Source organism: Lathyrus oleraceus, chromosome 3, assembly GCF_024323335.1.
Source record: "Lathyrus oleraceus cultivar Zhongwan6 chromosome 3, CAAS_Psat_ZW6_1.0, whole genome shotgun sequence".
In the NCBI taxonomy this organism is placed as follows: domain Eukaryota; kingdom Viridiplantae; phylum Streptophyta; class Magnoliopsida; order Fabales; family Fabaceae; genus Lathyrus; species Lathyrus oleraceus.
In genome coordinates, this window is record NC_066581.1 from 463357803 (window position 1) to 463368602 (window position 10800).

Consider the following 10800-nt stretch of genomic DNA (forward strand, 5'->3'; position numbering starts at 1 on the left):
TGAAAGAAGGAAGTTTGGAGGGTATTTATAGGTAAAATGTGGGAGGTGAAAAGAAAGAGTGGTTGAAAAGTAATTAATTGTGGTAAATGAAAAATGAATGGGGAATGTAAAAAGGTGGGGGGTGTAAAGAAAGAGTGGTTGAAAAGTAATTAATTGTGGTAAATGAAAAATGAATGGGGAATGTAAAAAGGTGGGGGGTGTAACGTTCGTCTCCAACGGCTCCCTAACGTTCACATGTCTGAGAAGCGTTACGCTCGTCACAAGGCTGTGACGCTCGTAACAGGCACTAAGTGTGCCGCCCGTCATGGGTGGTGTGACGCTCGTCACACTTCCTTTTTGGAAAGGCTTAGTAGCGCTGCACAGAATCACTTGGTAGCGTAATTTAATATTTTATTCTGCTTATGAACGTTTTAGTCTGTAGCTTAATTTAGTATGCATGCTTAATTGCTTTGTATAATAATAATAATAAGTAATAACAGTAGAGCATAATAGGCATTGCAAAATAAATTAACTAAACAGATTCAAATAAAAATTGATCATAATGTATTACAGGAAGGGCAAATAATAAAATGAAATAGAAATAAACATGAATTCAAATAACATTAATGAAAAAATCTAGCCTAAAACTAAATAACTTAGAAAGAAAAATAACTAAATTCCATCTATCTTCGGATCTCTGGCCGGAGGATCAAAAGAGTTAACATGATGCCGTAACATACGTAACTGACTTGCCGTGCTGCTCATGTGTTCTAGGACTGCAAGTCTCAAGCTGTGGAAGTCTTCCCTGAGGGCGTTTTGTTCTGACATCAAGGCTTCAATGACGGTTTTAATAGCTGTTCCTGGCATATGATGTCGGAGATCAGGCATGGCTGATTCTTCGGTCAGGACAGGCTGAGGAGGAGGATCAATATCATGGTAGCCGGATGGAGTCTGAGGGTCAGATTCAGCAAGAGAGATATGGTCAACATAATGCTCATAGTCATCACAAATCTCATAATCCTGGATGGATTCAGTGGATCCAGCAGGAGTTGGGGTTTCATTCAGGTTATAGAGCCAGTTCCTTTGGTTATGAACACTAGTCCTAGGATCGGGCAGGGTGAATAGGCAGAGAACCTGGTTATCAATAACGAGCTCAAACTCATCAGACCCTATGTTTGCTATAAACATAGTGTTGAAGAGGAAAGGTATACTCATAGTGGTAATGCCACAAAAAGGGTTCAGGTCAAGCATAGGCTGACGTAGTCCAATAGCATTACCTATCATAGTTATCAGGCCGCCTATTCTAATGGGTGCTCTCTCATCCTGGATAAGGTGGTCCAAATTAGCTAACATAAAAGTAGCACCGTTTACTGGACGGTTCTGGGAAGCACAAAATATGATGAAGAGTTCATCACGTGAAACTGAAGTACTATTTGGCTTTTTCCCAAATAAAGTGTGGGTCAGGATCTTATGGAGATAGCGAAAAGCCGGGTTATGTATGTTTCCAGAGAGAAACTCATGTTCTTCGGGCTCATCATTTCCAGTCAGCTTACCCCAAAAGTGTTCAAGCTCTCTATATTCAAGAAGTTCTTCCTGGCTTATAGTGAATGTATCAAAGGAGGTAGGAAAACCCAAAAGGTTGGTGAAGTCTCTAGTATTAAATTGGTACTCCATATTGAACATTCTGAACTGGATAAAACCTCTGGTAATTCCTTTTCCATGGCTAGGTAGATAGATTAATGAACTAAGGAATTCTAACGTGAGTCTCCGGTAGGTGGTGAAAGGTCTCAGAATAGGGGAGGTCTCCCATCCTATCTGATTCAGCAAAAACAGGACACTCTGTCTCAGTCCAAGGGCAGTCATAGCCCAATCATCAGCATATAAACTAGGTAGCATCTCTCTAGTGGCTAGTTCTTCAAACCTTCGTTTCTGAGCCATTCCTCTGAACTTGATACCCATACGGTCAAAATGTCCCATCTGGTTAGTGTTAACTAGAGAAAAGAAAACATGAGTTTAAGTCAGGATTTGGCCAAATGCCGAAAGAAGAATAGAATTATTATTAATATATATAGATATATTTTTTTCTTTTTGAATAAATCAATAATGAATACTAAATAGAAATTAAAAGAATAATTAAGAGAAAAATAGAGAAATGATAATAATAATAAAATAATAAAATAACAAATTAATTTGTGGGTTGTCTCCCACTAAGCGCTTTGTTTAAATGTCGCAAGCTCGACAGAGAAACTGTTAAATATTGTCTATGAGTCCTGGGGGCGTTTCGTCTAAGTGTAGAATTTGCGAATCCTCGTTGGTTTCCGCATAGTGATAATGTTTCAGACGTTGCCCGTTTACGGTGAACGGTTCTGTAGATTGTCCTTTAATTTCTACCGCCCCACTGGGAAAGATTTTAGTGATATGGAAAGGTCCTGACCATCTGGATCGTAGTTTTCCCGGGAATAATTTTAGTCTGGAGTTAAATAAGAGTACTGCGTCGCCTTGCTTGAAGATTTTCCTTGATATACGCTTATCATGCCATTGTTTTGTTCCTTCTTTATAGATTTTGGCATTTTCATAGGCGTCTCTTCTGAGTTCCTCTAATTCTTTTATGTCAAGGATTCTCTTTTCACCGGCGGCTTTATAATTCAAATTTAAATTTCTAATAGCCCAATAGGCTTTGTGTTCTAATTCTACCGGGAGGTGACAGGATTTTCCATAAATGAGCTTAAATGGGGTCGTCCCTATGGGAGTTTTATAAGCAGTTCGGTATGCCCATAAAGCTTCTGGTAATTTCAATGACCAATCTTTCCTTGAAGTGGCGACCGTTTTTTCTAGTATTTGCTTGATTTCTCTGTTAGATACTTCCACTTGTCCACTGGTTTGAGGGTGGTAAGGTGTTGCTATCCTATGTCTCACTCCATATTTAAGTAGTAGTTTTTCGAGTACCTTGGATATAAAGTGCGATCCACCATCACTGACTACTATCCTTGGGATGCCAAATCTCGGAAAAATTATATTTTTAAAGAGTCTAGTTACTACTCGGGTGTCATTAGTTGGAGAAGCTATAGCTTCGATCCACTTTGATACGTAGTCAACCGCCACGAGTATGTACTTGTTACCGAAGGAGGATGGAAACGGTCCCATGAAGTCTATTCCCCACACGTCAAAAATCTCTACTTCCAAAATACCTTTTTGTGGCATCTCGTCACGTCTAGATATGTTTCCCGTGCGTTGACATCTGTCACACTCCTTAATAGCCGCATGTACGTCCTTCCATATAGTTGGCCAATAAAAGCCAGCTTGTAGGATTTTTGAGCAGGTCTTGGATGTACTTGTGTGTCCACCATAAGGCGCGGAGTGACAGTGTTGGATTATATTTTCTACCTCTTCTTCGGGTACACATCGACGGAAAATACCATCGGGACCTCTTTTGAAAAGTAAGGGATCATCCCAGTAATAGTGTTTTATGTCATGGAAGAATCTTTTCTTCTGCTGGTAAGATAAAGTAGGTGGAACTATTCCGGCAGCTAAATAATTGACTAGATCAGCGTACCATGGTATGACAGATATAGCTAAGGTGGTTTCTACTTGCATGTCGGAGTTGTTCTCTTCCAAAGTAGCTATGAGTTTGTCATACGAGAAATCATCATTAATGGATGTTCTTTCTGGTTCAAGGTTCTCAAGTCTAGAGAGGTGGTCTGCTACTACGTTCTCAGTTCCTTTCTTGTCCTTGATTTCTAAGTCGAATTCTTGTAGTAACAAGATCCATCTTAGGAGTCTAGGTTTAGCATCCTTTTTTGTTAGAAGGTACCTGATAGCAGCATGATCAGTGTAAACTATTATTTTGGCTCCTACCAAATAAGAACGAAATTTATCTAGCGCAAATACTACTGCTAGGAGTTCTTTCTCGGTTGTGGCATAATTCATCTGTGCTTCATCCAGGGTTCTGCTAGCGTAATATATAACATGGAGCTTTTTATCCTTTCTTTGTCCTAAAACAGCACCTACAGCATAATCACTGGCATCGCACATTATTTCGAATGGTTCATTCCAGTCTGGTGTCTGCATAATGGGTGCGGAGATCAATGCTTGTTTAAGAGTTTGAAATGCTTTTAAGCAGTTATCGTCGAATATGAATTCAGCATCTTTCATTAATAGTCCGGTTAAGGGTTTAGTTATCTTAGAGAAGTCTTTGATGAATCGTCGGTAGAAACCGGCGTGTCCTAAAAAGCTTCGTACTTCTCTCACGGTTCTTGGGGGTTGAAGATTTTCGATTACCTCTATTTTGGCTTTGTCTACTTCAATTCCTCTGTTCGAGATGATGTGTCCTAAAACAATTCCTTCTTGTACCATAAAGTGGCACTTTTCCCAATTAAGTACTAAGTTTACTTTTACACATCGTTCAAGAACTCTTTCCAGGTTTTCAAGGCATTCTTCGAAACTTTGTCCGTACACAGAAAAGTCATCCATGAATACTTCCATGATGTTTTCGAGAAAGTCGGCGAAAATTGCCATCATGCATCTTTGAAAAGTTGCAGGGGCATTACACAGACCAAACGGCATTCGTCTATACGCGAAGGTACCAAAAGGGCATGTGAATGTTGTCTTTTCTTGGTCATCAGGGTGAATTGGTATTTGAAAGAAGCCTGAATAACCGTCTAAATAACAGAAATGTGAATGTTTAGCTAATCGTTCTAACATTTGGTCAATGAATGGTAAAGGGAAATGATCTTTTCGGGTTGCTTTGTTTAGTTTCCTATAATCAATGCACATTCTCCATCCCGATTCAATTCGTTTAGTTATAGTTTCTCCTTTTTCGTTTTCAATAACGGTTATGCCTCCTTTCTTTGGTACAACGTGTACAGGACTGACCCATTTGCTATCAGATATAGGATATATAATACCTGCTTCTAATAACTTGGTTATTTCTTTTTTCACTACCTCACTTAGGATCGGATTTAATCTTCTCTGGTGTTCCCTAGAGGTTTTACCGTCTTCTTCTAACATGATGCGATGCATACAAATAGAAGGGCTTATTCCTTTAAGATCGGTTATGTGGTATCCTAGTGCGGTTGGATATTTTCTTAAGATATGTAGGAGTTTTTCTGTTTCGAGTCTTCCTAGATCTGCATTGACTATCACAGGTCGTTCAAGTTCTAAGTCTAGGAATTCATATCTCAGATTTTTGGGAAGTGTTTTCAAATCAGGGGTTGGTTTGTTAAGACACTGCGTAGGATCTGGTGTTATTGCTAAGCATTGTTTAGATTTGTCTTCTAAAAGATAGTCTGATGATTTGTCTTCTCCTGACTCTGCTTCTTTTATGCATTCATCGATGATATCCATGAAGTAACATGTATCTTCTATTGCAGGTGCTTTCAAGAATTTGGAAAGAATGAATTCAATTTTCTCTTCACCTACTTCGAAGGTGAGTCTTCCTCGTTTTACGTCTATGATTGCACCGGCAGTTGCTAAGAATGGTCTTCCTAGTATAATAGGTGTAGTATCATCTTCTCTAATGTCCATAATTGTGAAGTCAGTGGGAATGTAAAACTGACCTATGCGTACGGGAACGTTTTCAAGGATTCCTACAGGATATTTGATGGAACGATCTGCTAGTTGTACAGACATCTTGGTCGATCTTAATTCTCCCATTTCCAGTCTCTTACATATGGATAAAGGCATAACGCTAATTCCGGCTCCTAAATCGCATAAGGCTTTGTCGATGACAAATTTTCCTATGTGACAGGGTATAGAGAAACTACCTGGATCCTTGAGTTTAGGGGGCATGTTTTGGATTATAGCGCTACATTCGGCAGGGAGTGTAACGGTTTCACTATCCTCAAGTTTCCTTTTATTAGAAAGAATTTCTTTTAAGAATTTAGCATATGAGGGCATCTGCGTAATAGCTTCGGTAAATGGAATTGTAACGTTTAATTGCTTAAGGAGATCAACAAATTTTCTGAATTGGCCTACATCTTTGGTTTTAACAAGCCTTTGAGGGTAAGGTATAGGTGGTTTGTAAGGTGGTGGAGGTACATAAGGTTCCTTCTTTTCTAGGGTTTCCTTATTACTCTCTTCCTTTTCCTTAGGTTCACTTTCCTCAGTAGATTTCTTAGGGTTTTGGTTTTCTATCCTTGGATCAGACGGTCCTTCCACTTCCGTTCCACTTCTTAATATAATTGCATGAGCTTGGCTTCTCGGATTAGGTTGGGGCTGTCCAGGGAATGTACCGGTTGGTGCAGCAGTAGGTGCTTGTTGTTGAGCTACTTGAGATATTTGAGTTTCTAACATTTTGTTATGGGTAGCCAAGGCATCTACTTTGCTTGCTAGTTGTTTAAGTTGTTCGCCAGTGTGTATGTTCTGGTTTAAGAAATCTTTATTGGTTTGTTGTTGGGAAGCTATAAAGTTTTCCATCATGATTTCCAAGTTGGATTTTCTAGGGGTATTATTGTTAGGATTTGGTTTCTGATATCCCGGAGGTATAGATGGGGTTTGATTCGGAGACTGTCCAGGTGCGTATAAAGCATTATTACTCTTATATGAAAAGTTTGGATGATTCTTCCAATTTGGGTTATAGGTATTCGAATAGGGGCTTCCTTGAGCATAGTTTACTTGCTCTGTTTGGATTCCAGTCAAGAGTTGACATTCCGCAGGAGTGTGGCCTTGGATTCCACAGACCTCGCAATTCTGAGTTATAGCAACCACGGCGGTTGGTGGTGATACGTTTAAACTTTCAATTTTCTGGACCAAAGCATCCACTTTTGCATTGACGTGATCAAGGTTACTTATCTCGTACATGCCAGTTTTCGGTTGAGGTTTTTCCACTGTTGTTCGTTCGGTTCCCCACTGATAGTGGTTTTGGGCCATGCTCTCGATAAGCTGGTAAGCATCAGCATAAGGTTTGTTCATTAGTGCACCACCTGCAGCGGCGTCTATTGTCAACCTTGTATTGTATAAGAGACCATTATAAAATGTGTGAATTACTAACCAGTCTTCCAAACCATGGTGTGGGCAAAGTCTCATCATGTCTTTGTATCTTTCCCATGCTTCGAAAAGAGACTCGTTGTCTTTCTGTTTAAATCCGTTTATCTGGGCTCTTAACATAGCTGTTTTGCTTGGCGGAAAATATCGGGCAAGAAAAACTTTCTTCAACTCGTTCCATGTGGTGACTGAGTTGGAAGGAAGAGATTGAAGCCATCTTCTAGCGCTATCTCTTAATGAGAAAGGAAAAAGACGAAGTCGAATTGCCTCTGAAGTGACACCATTAGCTTTAACAGTATCAGCATATTGAACAAATACGGATAAATGAAGGTTTGGATCTTCGGTAAGATTTCCAGAGAATTGGTTCTGTTGCACAGCCTGCAACAGTGAAGGTTTAAGTTCAAAGTTGTTTGCTTCGATTGCGGGCGGAGCAATACTTGAATGCGGTTCATCTTGCGATGGAGCGGCGTAATCTCTAAGAGCACGAGCTGGTTCTGCCATCTCGGTTAAAGAAGGAAAAATGTTTTTGATATCAGGAAGGTTTATAGGAGGGAGATTGTTTTCAGCACGATATTCCCGAATTCGTCGTAAGACTCGGAGATATAGTTCGATATCGTTGATTCGTAAATAGAGCGGTTCGCCTTGAGAGCGAGTGCGTGGCATACAAATCAACGAAAGAAAGAATAGAAGGAAAAAGAAACCTTAGTCTCTACAGCGTAACGGAAGAGTTACGATATCGATTGAATAAAAGTCCCCGGCAACGGCGCCAAAAACTTGATCGCTCGACTGTGTGAGTCGAGAATGGGATACAAACTGCAAGTGCACAGTTCTATCGCGTAGTTTTAAAAGATATCGATCCCACAGGGACTTATGAATCGATGTACCGTTATCTAAGGTTACTACGTAAATCTAAGGTGAAAATGTTTGATTGTTTGGGGAAGGGAGCTAAGAGCTAAACTAATATCTAGATTAAATATCAATAAAACGGATATCGGTATGTAGTTCGTCAAAACTAGGGAATCAATTCCTTGTCGGTCTCTCGGTTTTAAAATAAATCGTTTCGACTAACTTTATTGGTTAAAGGTTTTATCTCAAACTCTCGCTCTGTTGAAGAAACCATGATCTTATGTTAATGTTGTTGTCACTTATAATTAAGTCAAAAATCATATTTTGAAAACAATAAAGTTGCAGAAACTCTTTTTAAGAAAATACTGACCGTTTTAAACACCCTTATCTCAAACTTTCGCTCTGTTGACTTAGGTTATACAATTAAATCTAAATGCTTAACTCTCGTCCTCACATTCAATCTTTAAAAATACTTTTTGGAAAAAGGTCAGAATTTAATTAATTCTAAAACTTGCTCTCGCCCTGAGATAGATTTAATGACTAACTTACACTGTCCAGTTAAAACCTCAAACTCTCGCTCTGTTGGTTTCAACTTCTTTATGTCTTTTACTTTTGTAAAAAATCTTGTTATTAAACCTGTAAGTTAAGACCATAAAAAGATTGATTCTAATTTTAAGTTTGAATAGACCGACTTAGTTTTGATCCCTCTTTCTGCTTACTTTACATACCGATACCTAGGCAAATTAGCCAGACATGCTAAATAAATAAGAATCTATATCATGCATAAACAGACTCATTCCAGGCATGCAATGTAAATAAACAGTAGAATAAAGCATAAAAATTAAATAACAATTAAAGAACCTGAATGCGTAATACAATGGTCTTGAACACTCCACCACAAGCCGGTAGGATTTGTTCTTCGATTCTTCAATTAAACAGTAAATTAAATCAAGGAAATAAAAAAAACTCGAAAATAACGTAAGGTTAAATCCGGTATAAAGTTGCCCAGTAGTTTCCGGTGTAGAAACTACTACGCGAAAAATATCTAAAAGCTAAGAACGGGGAAAATAAATTGCAAGGGAAAAAGAAAACAAAGCTTGCAAAATAAAATAAATAAAGTGAACGATGCTGGAAAGGAAGAAAAATAGGCAAAGGCGTGAAAAAATAAATTTGGCAGAGCTTCCGCAAGACTGAGCGTGCAAAAACTGTGTGTCTGGAAGTTCCCAATTTGCTGCTATTTATAAGCTGCTGGTGTAACCACTTTTCAAGGGTTTCCGCGTGCATGGTAGTAGGCTTCCGAGGGTTAAGCGTGAGTGGAAGTGGGCTTCAACGTGGTCAGTTGAGTTCCTTGCGCCAAAAATATAGAGGACTGGTGTGACGTTCGTCACACCATGTGTGACGTCCGTCACAAGGCTGCTTCGCGTGACGCTCGTCACGCGTCCTGTGACGTCCGTCACAGGCACAGCATTGGTGACTTGTGCGCTTTGGGCTGGGCTTTGGCCTTTGGTTCCTTTTCTCTCCTTTTTGTTGCTTTTTACCCCTCCTTTTCTTCCCTTTTTCACTTTTGCTTCAAAATGGGTACCTGATATAAATAGAAAAGAAATACTGCATAATATCTGATAAAATGGGATAAATTAGCGTAAATGATAAAATAATTTAATTGAATTAAGTCTTAAAAAGCGATATAATTTCGTGTTATCAACTATTGCCTACCATGAGCGCACGCATGAGGATCCTTGGATGTGCCACCTCATTTAATGAGGTTGATCCAACGTGCCAGGCTTTTTCCTATTTTCTGATTTTTCTATTTTATTTTCTTTATTTCATTTTATTTCAAAAATTCATAACTCTTTCATTTTAAATCCAAAAAATATGGGACCAATTGCATTATTTTCCTTTTAATTTCTAGTTTATGAAAATGATTTCTAATTTTTTTAATTTTGTCATTTGATATTTTTTGTGAATTTTCCCTTTTCTGGTTATTTTTAATTCATTTTAAATAGTTTCCAATATTCAAAAAATACAAAAATATTTTCTTAACCTCTTTGAATGGTGATGAATCTATGAAAAATATTCTCATCAATTTATTAATTGACTTGAGATTTATTTAAGATTTTAGTTCAATTAGGTTATTTTTATTCATTTTTAATTGTTTAAAAATAGTTTCTGGTTTCTAAAAATACTGAATTTTTTTGTCAAACTTTGTTTGACCTTGCTGAACTTAGGATGATCCATTTGGACTTTTTCAAGTTGATTTGAAATGGATTTGAAGTTTGACCTTTGTTTGATTATTTTAATTCAAGTATTATTTCAATTCTCAAAAATACCAAAAATATTTTATTTGTTTCTTGACTTCTAAACTTCATTTTGCTTCTGTTTACCATTGTTTGACCTTGATTCCATTCATCTTTGGTCAATGTAATTTGCTTATTTCATTTGAATCTCAATTCATGTACATACTTATTCTTCTTCTTCTTCATCTTTTTTCTTTTTGATCAATGAGTTAGAGATTGGTGGTTAGCCTTGACGTATGAGAGGCTTAACCTTCTTTGATTCAAATCTAATTCATCTTGATCAAAGATCAAGTGAATGACTTTGCATTAGAGATAGGTTGCTTCTTGGTCAAGCAAAAAACCTAAATCAATACAAGATCATATTTCTTTTCTTTTGGCATGGCAAGTTGTAGGAGCTTGGCTTACTAGTCATGGTCTCTAACTTGTGTTTGTTGCCTATAGTTTTATTGACCAACCTCAGATAGGTGTGACTACTACATTAGTCCACTTACGATTGCTTAACATAGCGCTAAATTGCCTTATGGCACACTAACATTGACTATTAACACTAACTTTTAATTCAAGTCTTTAATTCGTGCAATTTACTTTAATGAAATTTAATTTCTTGTACATTATTTCATTTGCTTTTTGCCCTTTGCTCACTTGAGCTCATGTTTATGCTAATGCAATTTGCCTTTTGCTCACTTGAGCACATTATTGT

At 37.9% G+C, this 10800-nt stretch overlaps 1 pseudogene; it reads left to right on the forward strand.

Moving 5' to 3' along the window:
* Positions 1-6976: 6976 nt before the first annotated feature.
* On the forward strand, positions 6977-7076 carry LOC127133865 (uncharacterized; annotated as a pseudogene).
* The last annotated feature ends 3724 nt before the right edge of the window (positions 7077-10800 follow it).